Source organism: Mustela putorius, unplaced genomic scaffold (genome assembly GCF_011764305.1).
Source record: "Mustela putorius furo isolate JIRA1106 unplaced genomic scaffold, ASM1176430v1.1 tig00001009_pilon_pilon_pilon, whole genome shotgun sequence".
NCBI lineage: Eukaryota > Metazoa > Chordata > Mammalia > Carnivora > Mustelidae > Mustela > Mustela putorius.
The window spans coordinates 1,112,882-1,122,039 of record NW_025421529.1 but is presented as its reverse complement, the minus strand read 5'-3'; positions in this window follow the sequence as shown (position 1 = coordinate 1,122,039).

Genomic DNA, 9,158 nt, shown 5'->3' with positions numbered 1-9,158 from the left:
ATTTCTCTTTTCATACAGTTTTATCAGTCTGCAAATAAAGGAAGAACTTTATCAAAAAGAACCCCAAGTGTAAGATTTATATACTATCAGGACAAACACAAAAACTCAGAAACACTGGTGGAAGAAAAATATGGGAGAGTGGTTATAAATTCTCAGTATGGGCGAGGAAAGTTGTTTTGATTCTTCCTGGATGTATCTTGATATCTTTGTTGAAGGACTCAACTTTCCTAAGATAAAGGGGGATTAAAAATTGGTTTACCTATAGTGGTAGTATTGATTGGGGAAAGGGGATTACTTAGAAGTTTAACTCTATATGAATATTAGAAAATAAAAATAAAAAAGGAATAAACCAGACTAAACTAAACTAAAATTAAAAAACGAAATTTAAAAAATAGAAAGGCAAAAGTAAAACACAGGTGTATGTATGAAAAAGTTCAGGTTAGAAGGTTATTATGGAATTTGATGTGCTGGACAGCTCACTGTGATGGTAAATAGGTAAAAAAATATGTATATAAAAAAATGAGCCAGAGGAGGAGTCAAGATGGTGGAGAAGTGGCAGGCTGAGACTACTTCAGCTAGCCAGAGATCAGCTAGATAGCTTATCTGAAGATTGCAAACACCTGAAAATCCATCGGCAGATCGAAGAGAAGAAGAACAGCAATTCTGCAAACAGAAAAACAACCACTTTCTGAAAGGTAGGATCAGCGGAGAAGTGAATCCAAAGCGACGGGAAGATAGACCCCGGGGGGAGAGGCTGGCTCCCAGCAAGCGGCGGAGCAATGGCTCAAAAATCAGGACTTTTAAAAGTCTGTTCCGCTGAGGGACATCGCTCCAGAGGCTAAACCGGAGCGAAGCCCACGCGGGGTCAGCGTGGCCTCAGGTCCCGCAGGGTCACAGAAGGATGGGGGTGTCTGAGTGTCGCAGAGCTTGCCTTGCGGGTATTGGAATGGGAAAGCCGGCTACAGAGACAGAGCCGACAGTAAGCTCACAGCTCGGTGTAACCTTGAACTGGTTGGAGGCTCGGTGAGCTCGGAGCGCGGCCGGAGGTCAGGCAGACGGGAGTAACTGGCGCTGTTCTCTGAGGACTCACTGAGGAGTGTGGCCCCGGGCTCTCGGCTCCTCCAGGCCGGAGACTAGGAGGCCGCCATTTGTATTCCCATCCTCCGGAACTCTACGGAAAGTGCTCAGGGAACAAAAGCTCTGAAAGCAAACCCGAGCAGATTACTCACCCGGCCCCTGCTAAGGGCGGTGCAATTCCGCCTGGGGCAAAGACACTTTAGTCTCATTACAACAGGCCCCTCCCCCAGAAGATCAACAAGAAATCCAGCCGAGACCAAGTTCAACTACCAAGGAGTGCCGTTTCAATACCAAGGAGAGCAGCAGAATTCCAGAGGAGGAGAAAGCAAAGCACAGAACTCATGGCTTTTTTCCTGTGATTTTTTTTTAGTCTTGCAGTTAATTTTTTTCTTTTTCATTATTTGTTTTTTTTCTCGCCTTCCGGTAAAAAAATTTTTTTAACTTTTTCCTTTTTCTTTTTTAACGTTTTTTAACCAGTTTATCTAATATATATATTTTTTCTTTTTTATATCTTTCTTATTTGTTTTCTTTTTTAAAAAAATTCTTTCCTTTTTTTTTCTTCTTTTTTATTTCTTCCTCTTTGAATCTCTTTTTATCCCCTTTCTCACCCCTCACGATTTGGGATCTCTTCTAATTTGGTTAAAGCATATTTTCCTGGGGTTGTTGCCACCCTTTTAGTATTTTACTTGCTCCTTCATATACTCTTATCTGGACAAAATGACAAGACGGAAGATTTCAACACAAAAAAGAGAACAAGAGGCAGTACCAAAGGCTGGGGACCTAATCAATACAGACATTGGTAATATGTCAGATCTAGAGTTCAGAATGACAATTCTCAAGGTTCTAGCTGGACTCGAAAAAGGCATGGAAGATATGAGAGAAACCCTCTCGAGAGATATAAAAGCCCTTTCTGGAGAAATAAAAGAACTAAAATCTAACCAAGTTGAAATCAAAAAAGCTATTAATGAGGTGCAATAAAAAATGGAGGCTCTCACTGCTAGGATAAATGAGGCAGAAGAAAGAATTATTGATATAGAAGACCAAATGACAGAGAATAAAGAAGCTGAGCAAAAGAGGGACAAAAAGCTACTGGACCACGAGGGGAGAATTCGAGAGATAAGTGATACCATAAGATAAAACAACATTAGAATAATTGGGATTCCAGAAGAAGAAGAAAGAGAGAGGGGAGCAGAAGGTATACTGGAGAGAATTATTGGGGAGAATTTCCCCAATATGGCAAAGGGAACGAGCATCAAAATTCAGGAGGTTCAGAGAATGCCCCTCAAAATCAATAAGAATAGGCCCACACCCCGTCACCTAATAGTAAAATTTACAAGTCTCAGTGACAAAGAGAAAATCCTGAAAGCAGCCCGGGAAAAGAAGTCTGTAACATACAATGGTAAAAATATTAGATTGGCAGCTGACTTATCCACAGAGACCTGGCAGGCCAGAAAGAGCTGGCATGATATTTTCAGAGCACTAAACGAGAGAAAAACATGCAGCCAAGAATACTATATCCAGCTAGGCTATCATTGAAAATAGAAGGAGAGATTGAAAGCTTCCAGGACAAACAAAAACTGAAAGAATTTGCAAACACCAAACCAGCTCTACAGGAAATATTGAAAGGGGTCCTCTAAGCAAAGAGAGAGCCTACAAGTGGTAGATCATAAGGGAACAGAGACCATATACAGTAACGTTCACCTTACAGGCAGTACAATGGCACTAAATTCATATCTCTCAATAGTTACCCTGAATGTTAATGGGCTAAAGGCCCCAATCAAAAGGCACAGGGTATCAGAATGGATAAAAAAACAAAACCCATCTATATGTTGTCTCCACGAAACTCATTTTAAGCCCAAAGACACCTCCAGATTTAAAGTGAGGGGGTGGAAAAGAATTTACCATGCTAATGGACATCAGAAGAAAGCAGGAGTGGCAATCCTTATATCATATCAATTGGATTTTAAGCCAAAGACTATTATAAGAGATGAGGGAGGACACTATATCATACTCAAAGGGTCTGTCCAACAAGAAGATCTAACAATTTTAAATATCCATGCCCCCAACGTGGGAGCAGCCAACTATATAAACCAATTAATAACAAAATCAAAGAAACACATCAAGAATAATACAATAATAGTAGGGGACTTTAACACTCCCCTCACTGAAATGGACAGATCATCCAAGCAAAAGATCAGCAAGGAAATAAAGGCCTTAAACGACACACTGGACCAGATGGACATCACAGATATATTCAGAACATTTCATCCCAAAGCAACAGAATACACATTCTTCTCTAGTGCACATGGAACATTCTCCAGAATAGATCACATCCTCGGTCCTAAATCAGGACTCAACTGGTATCAAAAGATTGGGATCATTCCCTGCATATTTTCAGACCACAATGCTCTAAAGCTAGAACTCAACCACAAAAGGAAGTTTGGAAAGAACCCAAATACATGGAAACTAAACAGCATCCTTCTAAAGAATGAATGGGTCAACCCAAAAGACTCCACTCCAAAACTGCTAGAACTTATACAGGAATTCAGTAAAGTTTCAGGATATAAAATCAATGCACAGAAATTAGTTGCATTTTTCTACACCAACAGCAAGGCAGAAGAAAGAGAAAATAAGGAGTCAATCCCATTTACAATTGCACCAAAAACCATAAGATACCTAGGAATAAACCTAACCTAAGAGACACAGAATCTATACTCAGAAAACTATAAAGTACTCATGAAAGAAATTGAGGAAGACACAAAGAAATGGAAAAATGTTCCATGCTCCTGGATTGGAAGAATAAATATTGTGAAAATGTCTATGCTACCTAAAGCAATCTACACATTTAATGCAATTCCTATCAAAGTACCATCCATCTTTTTCAAAGAAATGGAACAAATAACTCTAAAATTTATATGGAACCAGAAAAGACCTCGAATAGCCAAAGGGATATTGAAAAAGAAAGCCAACGTTGGTGGCATCACAATTCCGGACTTCAAGCTCTATTCCAAAGCTCTCATCCTCAGGACAGCATCGTACTGGCACAAAAACAGGCACATAGATCAATGGAACAGAATAGAGAGCCCAGAAATAGACCCTCAACTCTACAGTCAACTCATCTTCGCCAAAACAGGAAAGAATGTCCAATGGAAAAAAGACAGCCTCTTCAATAAATGGTGCTGGGAAAATTGGACAGCCACATGCAGAAAAATGAAATTGGACCATTTCCTTACACCACACACAAAAATAGACTCAAAATGGATGAAGGACCTCAATGTGCGATAGGAATCCATCAAAATCCTTGAGCAGAACACAGGCAGCAACCTCTTCGACCTCTGCCGCAGCAACATCTTCCTAGGAACAACGCCAAAGGCAAGGGAAGCAAGGGAAAAAATGAACTATTGGGGTTTCATCAAGATCAAAAGCTTTTGCACAGCAAAGGAAACAGTTAACAAAATCAAAAGACAACTGACAGAATGGGAGAAGATATTTGCAAACGACATATCAGATAAAGGACTAGTGTCCAGAATCTATAAAGAACTTAGCAAACTCAACACCCAAAGAATAAATAATCCAATCAAGAAATGGGCAGAGGACATGAACAGACATTTCTGCAAAGAAGACATCCAGATGGCGAACAGACACATGAAAAAGTGCTCCATATCACTCGGCATCAGGGAAATACAAATCAAAACCACAATGAGATATCACCTCACACCAGTCAGAATGGCTAAAATCAACAAGTCAGGAAATGACAGATGCTGGCGAGGATGCGGAGAAAGGGGAACCCTCCTACACTGTTGGTGGGAATGCAAGCTGGTGCAGCCACTCTGGAAAACAGCATGGAGGTTCCTCAAAATGTGGAAAATAGAACTGCCCTATGACCCAGCAATTGCACTACTGGGTATTTACCCTAAAGATACAAACGTAGTGGTCCAAAGGGGCACGTGCACCCGAATGTTTATAGCAGCAATGTCCACAATAGCCAAACTATGGAAAGAACCTAGATGTCCATCAACAGATGAATGGATCAAGAAGAAGTGGTATTTATACACAATGGAATACTATGCAGCCATCAAAAGAAATGAAATCTTGCCATTTGCGACAACATGGATGGAACTAGAGCGTATCATGCTTAGCGAAATAAGTCAAGCAGAGAAAGACAACTATCATATGATCTCCCTGATATAAGGAAGTGGTGATGCAACATGGGGGCTTAAGTGGGTTTGAGAAGAATAAATGAAACAAGATGGGATTGGGAGGGAGACAAACCATAAGTGACTCTTAATCTCACAAAACAAACTGAGGGTTGCTGGGGGGAGGGGGTTTGGGAGAAGGGGGTGGGATTATGGACATTGGGGAGGGTATGTGCTTTGGTGAGTGCTGTGAAGTGTGTAAACCTGGTGATTCACAGACCTGTACCCCTGGGGATAAAAATATATGTTTATAAAAAATAAAAAATTTAAAAAAAATGAGCCAGAATTGTGGGAACAAATTAAAAATAAAAGTTGTCCTAGAAGTACTGGTGGTTGTTCTCTTGTAGTCTTTTTTTTTTTTTCCCCTGGATGGTTTTCTGGGGGAGGGGCCTGCCACGTGGGTTTTCAGTCAATGATGTTCCCTGAGTTAAGTTTTCCCACCCCCCTCAAGGGGGTGGGCTCTGTGGAAACCTGTTTTTTCAGGCTTTTGTTCTCTGGAGGTTTTTACGTTTGTTCACTTTTTTTTTTTCCCTCTCTTCTTGACCGTGTTTGATGGTTTTTATAGGTTTAGAGGAAAGCAAACTGCACCCTGACCTCCCTTTCAGAGAGAAGCCTCAGTCTGCTCTTCTGTGGGTGCCACAGAGCCCATATCGTTTCCCCCTTGGCCGTTGGCAGAGGAGTTTCCAGGTCGCGGTCCCTGGGGACGCAGGATCTTCTGCTTGTACCCCAAACCATGGCAGTAGCGGCTGTCTGGGCAGCTCCAGACCACCAGAGAAGTTCCAAGCAGTGATCACACACTGAGATTTTCCTGCTGGTCAAGGCTGGGAGTGCCTGGTTTTTCTGGGTCTAAGAGCACCAGGCTTGCGTGCACCTCTCTCAGGGGAGGCTGTGGGTCATGCATGCGTCTCAGGCCCTGAAAGCGGGGCGCAGGTCTGAAAGCACCAGGCTGGGCCTTCGTGCACCTCTCTCAGGTGAGAGTTTGGGGCACTCGTCTCAGGCTCTGAAACAATGGCGCAGGTCTAAGAGCGCCTGGTTGGCCTTTGTGTACCTCTCTCAGGGGAGAGTGAGCGGCGCGCCTGTCTCAGGCTCTGTAGCAGGACTCTGCACTCTGCCATCTGGCAAGGCTCCCAGCCCCTCACAGGAGCCAGAACCCATGCAATCTCAAGTGCACCGGTGACTCAGGGACCAAGACCTGTTTCTCCACCGCACTCTCCCTGGCTCAGCGCCAGGGGAGTCTCTCCTGGGTCCGGGAACTTAAGCCCCTGTCCCTAGCCGCCCGATTCCCACAATTTTCCCCCCACGATCCTTTGCTCTTTTGGAGTGCTTTCAACCAGTCTCCAAGTTAATGCTGGTTCCCATATGCAGGGCACTCTCGTATTAGGGGTATTACTTTCCAATCCGTCGCCTCTGGTGGCTCCCTTCCCCTTTTGTTTATCTTCCAATATCAGTCTGACGTTCCCACTCTGCTTTACCTGCCCACTGGCATCTTCTGCCCTTGTAGAGATTCAGATGTGTATAACTCTGATCTCAGGCTGATTTCACAGGTGATTGGAGTTCTTTGGTAGGTAATCAGCTCACTTTAGGGTACAGGTTGAAAAGGCGCCTCCTCCTATTTCCCTGCCATCTTGTCTCCCCCATTAGCTGTACATAATTTTAAGAGCATTGGGCTCTGGGAGGAAATCTAGAGTACAAAGAAGTCTGCCCCCTGATTCTGGGTCCAACAAAAAATGGTGTTTGGGGGATACTGACCAAGACTGTCCAATGAAGCACAGTCACCACTTTGAACAGGGCCTGGTAGGGGTGATTTGTGTACACGTGGGATGAAGGCCCTGTGTGCATGTGTGTGTGTGTGTGTGTGTGCGCGCCTGTTTGTCTATGCATTATGCTTGTGAACACGAATGTGTGCCTTTCTCAGGAGATCTTTCACACACTTCCATCACAGTCACAGATTCACCCTTCCAAAACACTCTCATCACCCTGGCACACTTTACATACTCCTTCCTCTGCTCACCACAGCTGTCCCTGGAGGACATTTCCCTTTGCTTTCCTGAGATGGGCAGAGGAGTTTCCAGGTCGCGGTCCCTGGGGACGCAGGATCTTCTGCTTGTACCCAAAACCATGGCAGCAGCGGCTGTCTGGGCAGCTCCAGACCACCAGAGAAGTTCCAAGCAGAGATGAATGATCCAAACCCTTGACCTCCTACGTGGAAAGCCAAGATTGGAGCTCAGGTTTCAAACTGAAAGTTGCTCTGGCCTATGCACCTGTGTCAGTCCCTCAGCCAGTGGGTCATGATGCACCATAGGTGCTAGCTAGCAAAGGGCCACCAGCATCTGTGCACATAGTCAAAAGCCTAGATTCTATGATGGTCCCCAACAGGACTCAACATGACACAGTGGCTTCCAAGGTCACAAAAGCCAGGGCAAGGATAGAAGCCCACATTAAAGATTACAGTCTGGTCCCTGGAGTCAAGTGCACAGAGAAAAGCCACATCCTCATACTCAAACCCACATAGCTGGACAGGGTGTGGACCCATGGAGGACAGAACAGGGCAACATTGGTCATAGCCAGTGTCAGTGTGCACACACGACTGATGGCAGAAAAGCATCATGGAGGGAATTTACTGTACTTTATAAGATTTCCGTAAGCCTCAGGAAGGTTCAACTTCTCTAAGCACACACTCACATACCACTGGCAAATAGGAAATCAAGGTCAAGCTTGGTCAGAAGCTTTGTCTCCAAAACCCCTGGGGCAAATCTTCTGCTAAGCTGACCTACAGCGTGTCAGCATACACTCCAAGACTCCACTGTGTAAGGAGCTTCCCATTGGTCAGAACACATGGGAAGGTTCGGACAGCCACTGTCTTCAGGGGAAACCCCCCCCCCCACACACACACACGGGAAAGCTCAAGAATAGGGGAAGGAATCTATCAAACTCAGCGACGGTGCCAGCTGTTCACATAAGCTACAATGTCAGTGTTTTCTAGCATTGTACATGGGATTTTCTGAATACAAATGATAAGTGAAGCAAAAAGATAGGCTTCTTTTCTGAGGGTTGAATTCAGCCCAGCAAGCAAGGGCTGCTTTTTATGCCGTGCAAAATCTTACAGAGTCGTAATGCATATAGTCACAGCATATGGGGATTTTGGGCCCAGAGCTGATTTCCAAAGAAGAAGCATGGGACACCTTAGTGGCACGTCAGTCAGGAGAGTTATGGTACTCAGCCCTCACACAGAAGCCAGGTTAGGCTTCACATGTATTGGACTGACTATTTGGCATTGATCGGGCTCACTTTAGCTAGAAAGAGAAAAACCCTCTTCTCATTTCCTCCCTGCTCCTCTCCCGTCCCTTCCTCTCTGCACCTAGGAGAAGGCCCGGCAGCAGTGTGGTCCTACCTCCTATGCACCCCCCCCCCACCACACTTGCATCCTGTCCTCATCCATCCAAACTCCCTGCCTACTTCCTGAGCAGCCACACCAATGTCCTCACAGTAGCTCTCTATCCTCCTAGCTCCCCCCGAGGGCGTGATGGAAGAGCTACTAATTTTGAGGGCCGAAAAAGAAACTTCGACTCTCCCTCAGGTAAGCTCATTTTTCCTCAAGATTTTATTTATTTGAAAGACAGAGAGACAGGGAAGGGGAGAGAGAGAGAGACAGACAGAGAATGCATGAGAGCACAAAGCAGGGGGAGTAGCAGAGGGAGAGGAAGAAGCAGGCTCCCCTTTTGAGCAAGGTGCACAATGTGCAGCTGCATCCCAGGACCCTAGGATCAGGTCCTGAACTGAAGGCAGAAGCTTCAATGTCTGAACTGCTCGGTCACCTTGGTAAAGCCATTTTGTGCTTCTGAAGGACAACCAGTGTTTCTCTTTCCATGAACATCTGAGTATGTA